This window comes from Panulirus ornatus, chromosome 16 (genome assembly GCF_036320965.1).
Source record: "Panulirus ornatus isolate Po-2019 chromosome 16, ASM3632096v1, whole genome shotgun sequence".
Taxonomy (NCBI): Eukaryota; Metazoa; Arthropoda; class Malacostraca; order Decapoda; family Palinuridae; genus Panulirus; species Panulirus ornatus.
Window position 1 is genome coordinate 31,225,988 of NC_092239.1, and position 8,005 is coordinate 31,233,992.

Consider the following 8,005-nt stretch of genomic DNA (forward strand, 5'->3'; position numbering starts at 1 on the left):
TTGCAGTGGAATTTATCAAAAAAGGGGATGACTGTATTGTTGAGTGGTTGGTAAGGTTATTTAATGTATGTATGATTCATTGTGAGGTGAGTTTGAATGGAGAAAAACTGGAGGAAGTGAAGTGTTTTAGATATCTGGGAGTGGATCTGGCAGCGGATGGAACCATGGAAGCGGAAGTGGATCATAGGGTGGGGGAGGGGGCGAAAATTCTGGGGGCCTTGAAGAATGTGTGGAAGTCGAGAACATTATCTCGGAAAGCAAAAATGGGTATGTTTGAAGGAATAGTGGTTCCAACAATGTTGTATGGTTGCGAGGCGTGGGCTATGGATAGAGTTGTGTGCAGGAGGATGGATGTGCTGGAAATGAGATGTTTGAGGACAATGTGTGGTGTGAGGTGGTTTGATCGAGTGAGTAACGTAAGGGTAAGAGAGATGTGTGGAAATAAAAAGAGCGTGGTTGAGAGAGCAGAAGAGGGTGTTTTGAAGTGGTTTGGGCACATGGAGAGAATGAGTGAGGAAAGATTGACCAAGAGGATATATGTGTCGGAGGTGGAGGGAACGAGGAGAAGAGGGAGACCAAATTGGAGGTGGAAAGATGGAGTGAAAAAGATTTTGTGTGATCGGGGCCTGAACATGCGGGAGGGTGAAAGGAGGGCAAGGAATAGAGTGAATTGGAGCCATGTGGTATACCGGGGTTGACGTGCTGTCAGTGGATTGAATCAAGGCATGTGAAGCGTCTGGGGTAAACCATGGAAAGCTGTGTAGGTATGTATATTTGCGTGTGTGGACGTATGTATATACATGTGTATGGGGGGGGGGCCATTTCTTTCGTCTGTTTCCTTGCGCTACCTCGCAAACGCGGGAGACAGCGACAAAGTATAATAAAATAAAATAAATAATGATTCATGGTGAGGTGCCTGAGGATTGGTGGAATGCTTGCATAGTGCCACTGTACAAAGGCAAAGGGGATAAGAGTGAGTGCTCAAATTACAGAGAAATAAGTTTGTACAATGGCACTATACAATTGCCTTTGTACAATGGCACTATGCACGCATTCAGGCACATCACCATGAATCATACATACATTAAATAACCTTAACAATCAGTCAACAATACAGTCACCCCCTTTTTGAATAAATTCCACTGCAGTACCATCCAAACCTGCTGCCTTGCCGGCTTTCATCTTCTGCAAAGCTTTTACTACCTCTTCTCTGTTTACCAAATCATTTTCCCTAACCCTCTCACTTTGCACACCACCTCGACCAAAACACCCTATACGTGCCACTCTATCATCAAACACATTCAACAAACCATCAAAATACTCACTCCATCTCCTTCTCATATACCACTACTTGTTATCACCTCCCCATTAGCCCCCTTCACTGAAGTTCCCATTTGCTCCCTTGTCTTATGCACTTTATTTACCTCCTTCAAGAACATCTTTTTATTCTCCTTAAAATTTAATGATACTCTCTCACCCCAACTCTCATCTGCCTTCTTTTTTACCTCTTGCACCTTTCTCTTGATGTCCTGTCTCTTTATTTGATACATCTCCCACTCATTTGCTGGTGGCTGATTCATGTGAGAAACTGCAGAAGCTGGTGACTGAGTTTGGTAAAGTGTGTGAAAGAAGAAAATTAAGAGTAAATGTGAATAAGAGCAAGGTTATTAGGTACAGTAGGGTTGAGGGTCAAGTCAATTGGGAGGTAAGTTTGAATGGAGAAAAACTGGAGGAAGTAAAGTTTTTGAGATATCTGGGAGTGGATCTGGCAGCGGATGGAACCATGGAAGCGGAAGTGAATCATAGGGTGGGGGAGGGGGTGAAAATCCTGGGAGCCTTGAAGAATGTGTGGAAGTCGAGAACATTATCTCCAAAAGCAAAAATGGGTATGTTTGAAGGAATAGTGGTTCCAGCAATGTTGTATGGTTGCGAGGTGTCGGCTATGGATAGAGTTGTGCGCAGGAGGGTGGATGTGCTGGAAATAAGATGTTTGAGGACAATGTGTGGTGTGAGGTGGTTTGATCGAGTAAGTAATGTAAGGGTAAGAGAGATGTGTGGAAATAAAAAGAGCTTGGTTGAGAGAGCAGAAGAGGGTGTTTTGAAATGGTTTGGGCACATGGAGAGGATGAGTGAGGAAAGATTGACCAAGAGGATATATATGTGTTGGAGGTGGAGGGAACGAGGAGAAGTGGGAGACCAAATTGGAGGTGGAAGGATGGAGTGAAAAAGATTTTGAGTTATCGGGGCCTGAACATGCAGGAGGATGAATGGCGGGCAAGGAATAGAGTGAATTGGAATGATGTGGTATACCGGGGTTGACGTGCTGTCAATGGATTGAATCAGGGCATGTGAAGCGTCTGGGGTAAACCATGGAAAGTTCTGTGGGGCCTGGATGTGGAAAAGGAGCTGCGGTTTCAGGCGTTATTGCATGACAGCCAGAGACTGAGTGGGAACGAATGGGGCCTTTGTTGTCTTTTCCTAGCACTACCTCGCACACATGAGGGGGGAGGGGGATGTTATTCCATGTGTGGCGAGGTGGCGATGGGAATGAATAAAGGCAGACAGTGTGAATTGTGTGCATGTGTATATATGTATGTGTCTGTGTGTGTATATATATGTGTACATTGAGATGTATGGGTATGTATATTTGCGTGTGTGGACGTGTATGTATATACATGTGTTGGGGGGTGGGTTGGGCCATTTCTTTTGTCTGTTTCCATGCGCTACCTCGCAAACGTGGGAGACAGCGACAAAGCAAAATATAAATAAATATATATATATGGGTTACCTACTTTAACATCACCTGTGGACAGCACCATTTAGCAACCAACTTAAATAGTAAAACTTTGAAACTTAGATTTTATATCAGAGAAACAACTAAAAGTGTATTGCTATGATTCTATAAGAGGTAAATGTGGTGACCCTAGAAAAAATGTTCAAACTGATGAGGCTAAATCTTGTAAATTTCTATACCATACAAGATGTAACTTAAGGAATCTGGATCATTATTATATTTCTTCTTTCTTTCTTTCATACTATTCGCCATTTCCCGCGTCAGCGAGGTAGCGTTAAGAACAGTGGACTGGGCCTTTGAGGGAATATCCTCACTTGGCCCCCTTCTCTGTTCCTTCTTTTGGAAAATTAAAAAAAAAAGAGAGGGGAGGATTTCCAGCCACCCGCTCTCTCCCCTTTTAGTCGCCTTCTACGACACGCAGGGAATACGTGGGAAGTAGGTATTATATTTCTGAGGGTAGAAATTTTAACTCTGGGACACCACTGAAATATATCAAGGGTCTGGAAGAAATATATATCTACATAGTCTAGTACTTCATGATTTGGAGTATTTCTATCTTAACTTAGTATAATAAAGTGAATTTAATTATTGTAAAAGTGGGTAAAGCACATGTAGAAATCAACAGAACCCATGAAAAGCACTCCTAACTTCCCTTAACAGCTTAACCCATGAAAAGCACTCCTAACTTCCCTTAACAGCTTAACCCATGAAAAGCACTCCTAACTTCCCTTAACAGCTTAACCCATGAAAAGCACTCCTAACTTCCCTTAACAGCTGAGATTTATCTTAAATATCAGTGTTTATATAACTGAAATATGGAAAAACATTCCATATCATGCTAGCTACCAAACAGCATAAACATACTGTTTTCAGACAACACACTGGGCTGTTAGTGGTACCATTGCCAAGCCTTCTGATGTAATCATTCCATGCTGTCCCAAACAGCATATCACATTAATGCTGGTATATTTCTACTCAAACTTTCATGTGCTGGGGAAGTTATATGAGATTTTCATAGATTCTGTTAATCTGTACAAGTGTTTCACCTACTTTTCTAGTAATCAACCCTACATTTTTGTCTGATCATCACAGAAAATGCTCCAAATCAACTTACTTTTTTCTTATCTGTGCCCACACAAAACTAAATGCAAGAAATTCTGGTGTGTGTAACACAAGAGTACAGTATGTTCTCTACAAGACCATGATTACAATTTGCTGCTTGTTACACAAGATCATTGATATGGTGACCATGGAAAAAAATAAGTCATACTCAATATGAAAGTACATATGGGAAGATGTAAGAGGCCATGTGCAAACATATGGCAGCAGGCACTAATATTTTGCAAGCTATCAAGTATCTTTCTTCTATAAACAATATATGAAGTACTCTAACAGATTTTACAACTCCATTTATCTTGCTGTGTTTTTTTGATAATCCTTTATTTGGTAAGATTCTTATATCTGGTTTCTTTGGGTAAACACTGGCTTTAAGGTAAGTCAAATTCAGTTTAGGTTAGTTTAAATTCTGCTGGGTTACTAAAGATTTTTTGGAATTTTGTTCTTTCATTTCTCTTAATTTTTCCCCAAAGATCTCCATTTACTTCAAGGTGCTGCTCACTTCATGAGACTTACTCTTGTGTGATACAGCTGTTACACATCTTTTCTGCCCCTATAAATAAAAGTCAAGAAAAGGGACACTACTTTTAGATCTGATATCTTAGTTTTCCTCTCATGAATCTTGAATGCTACTAAAAAAAAAGTGTAGAATTTTCCTTCACTAACCCTAAACAGTACCTTTCAATACTAGCTCAGGGGTAGGATAATGAGGGTTAGGGAAAAATACATGGTTCAATGATAATAATATCATAGAATATGGAAATCAATGAATATGTGCTTTTAACATTTTAGTCCACTTATATCTAACATATTTTTTCATGAAAAAAACCATGTACTCCACTTATATCTGACAATTTTTTTATTATGTAATGTAAATAGTGAGTTCATATCTCCATATAGATACAGAAATCTGACCCTGTGTGGGACAGACCACATAAGGTTTTATACCAGCCCTAAATTTCTGTAGACATCTGAACTCATTCACCATACCTGTAAAGCTCAGATTAGGTCTGATTCAAACATTATGATGCCTGGTGACATTCATTAGAATGCATAAGTAATGAAGGAAAATAGGCATTTCTACACTCACAGAAAAGTTTATACTTGTATTACAGCTTCATCAGTCTGTGTACTGACTTACGAACCAAATAAAGCTTTACAGAATTTGAGCAAATACCAAGTGAATCTGTTTGTCTGCCATCTCCAGGAGTCAATATTCTATCATACTCAAACTATGTAAGAGGGCATAAGATAACGATATGGAATGCCACAGACGTTGCTCCTATGCATTCAATATTTATGATATTTTAACTAGTATCAGGAATGCAACACTCAAGCTGTCAAATGTTAATTTTGAATGTTGCTCCCCACAACTTCCTCTACTTCAAAACTTGCCCAATTTGGAAAAAACTTAAAAACATGGAGTTGTAGGTAACACAACATATATCCTACATTCTGTTTCAACTCTATACATCATAAGAACTCCCTTGTTACAACATTCATTACAATCTCTCATCTATAAATCAGGCAACCGTTTTCTTGATAATTACCATGAATTCATATCATTTTCATCCACCTCCATACACTGTGTAGCGACAGTAAATTGACATATGACCTCAATAATAATCTAAAGTCAAATAAGTCTGTACAAATTAACTGAAACAATTCACAGTTTTCTGAAAGAAATCTAGTAAACACATATCTCCTTATTTTTCAAGAATTCTGTGTTTAAGCAACCTCAAGTTTTAACTGGTTTCATATGGTTATACTGCTGCGATGTCAAAGTTGTGTACAAAGGCAGAATATAAGGCATGAAGTATTCCTCTATTCTAACCTAATCTAGCACGTAATTCTCCAATGCTCAATAAACGTATACAATCTCAATCCTGAAACATCAATGCCCACAATTACACATACAATATAAAGCATATATAACAAGAAATAAATGTGGCTCGTGTTCATTTCATTAGGCAACTAAACCAATATATTTATAATTCTTAAGAACTACAGTATAAAAATCGTATTGCTTTACCTTTCTCATTTATTAATTGCGTCAATCGAAACTAGAACATTACAACACTAAAAAAAAATTTCTTTCATCTATAAACCAGGGTTATATAACCGGAAGATTCTTCTTAATTGACACTTGACACTTTTTCAAGATTGGTCGGGGTACAATAATAGTAAACATTAATAATGCTTTTGTAGATACGTAAATAGTTGGTGGAATTAACGTACTGTAATATGAATTATGAGTAAAAATATTATACAATGATGCAACGTAAAATTCAGGGTTGGTCGTTTTAACGCGATTCCACCGTTCCACGGTTCCGTGTCAGTATTAAGGTGGCTGCCCTATATGAAAGTACTAAGGTAAGAAACAAAAAATATGCACGTTTACCGAACAATGTTAGATCCTTAAGGTGCTCTTAAGAGAGGTGGCACCTTTTTCTTCCTTGTTCTGACATTCAGTACATTAGAATTTGATTATGTATGCCTGTATAGTTTAATGGAAGGACCTTCCAATATCAAACGTGTTTAGACTAAAGATGCTCATAAGGAAAAAGTAAAATCATTTTTAAAGAATAAGTTAGCCGCTAATTAACTCAATGTAATTGTAATGATTTTAATTTCACTTTAGTGCTACTAACTGTGCTCAGCGCTTTATCATTAATCCTTTAATCAATAGGAAATTCTTACGCCAGTTTATATTTCGATTGTTTTGTAATTTTTTGTGAGAGTCAAAGAACAAATCGATTTTAACTCTCCATTTGAACTATATTGATGCATTTTTTTGGTTGTGGGTATTGATGCCATTAATCACTCTGAATGTATTTTTGAAGCCTACATTGGATATACTTTCTCATCTATTCTCAGTGATATATATATATATATATATATATATATATATATATATATATATATATATATATATATTTTTTTTTTTTTGTCGCTGTCTCCCGCGTTTACGAGGTAGCGCAAGGAAACAGACGAAGGAAATGGCCCAACCCACCCCCACACACATGTATATACATACGTCCACACACGCAAATATACATACCTACACAGCTTTCCATGGTTTACCCCAGACGCTTCACATGCCCTGATTCAATCCACTGACAGCACGTCAACCCCGGTATACCACATCGATCCAATTCACTCTATTCCTTGCCCTCCTTTCACCCTCCTGCATGTTCAGGCCCCGATCACACAAAATCTTTTTGACTCCAGCTTTCCACCTCCAATTTGGTCTCCCACTTCTCCTCGTTCCCTCCACCTCCGACACATATATCCTCTTGGTCAATCTTTCCTCACTCATTCTCTCCATGTGCCCAAACCATTTCAAAACACCCTCTTCTGCTCTCTCAACCACGCTCTTTTTATTTCCACACATCTCTCTTACCCTTACGTTACTCACTCGATCAAACCACCTCACACCACACATTGTCCTCAAACATCTCATTTCCAGCACATCCATCCTCCTGCGCACAACTCTATCCATAGCCCACGCCTCGCAACCATACAACATTGTTGGAACCACTATTCCTTCAAACATACCCATTTTTGCTTTCCGAGATAATGTTCTCGACTTCCACGCATTCTTCAAGGCTCCCAGAATTTTCGCCCCCTCCCCCAACCTATGATCCACTTCCGCTTCCATGGTTCCATCCGCTGCCAGATCCACTCCCAGATATCTAAAACACTTTACTTCCTCCAGTTTTTCTCCATTCAAACTTACCTCCCAATTGACTTGACCCTCAACCCTACTGTACCTAATAACCTTGCTCTTATTCACATTTACTCTTAACTTTCTTCTTTCACACACTTTACCAAACTCAGTCACCAGCTTCTGCAGTTTCTCACATGAATCAGCCACCAGCGCTGTATCATCAGCGAACAACAACTAAGTCACTTCCCAAGCTCTTTCATCCCCAACAGACTTCATACTTGCCCCTCTTTCCAAAACTCTTGCATTTACCTCCCTAACAACCTAGAGCCCCGTCAACAAACTTAAAGGAGCGCGTGTTACGATCTGACTTCCTGACGAACATGTGTTTATATATATATATATATATATATATATATATATATATA

The 8,005-nt window shown here is 38.9% G+C and overlaps 1 protein-coding gene across 10 annotated transcripts in view; it reads right to left on the bottom strand.

The window, feature by feature from the left end:
- Positions 1-8,005, bottom strand: part of LOC139754214 (uncharacterized) — a 436,361-nt gene that overhangs the window by 65,316 nt on the left and 363,040 nt on the right. The window contains exon 1 of one of the 10 annotated variants that reach the window (XM_071671467.1): positions 5,943-6,228. The exons of 8 other annotated variants lie outside the window; for them this stretch is intronic. The gene's annotated coding sequence lies outside the window, so the exon portion shown is untranslated. Of the gene's footprint in view, positions 1-5,460; positions 5,484-5,942; positions 6,229-8,005 lie in introns of those variants that run through there. One more of the 10 variants, XM_071671471.1, reaches the window with a different exon arrangement.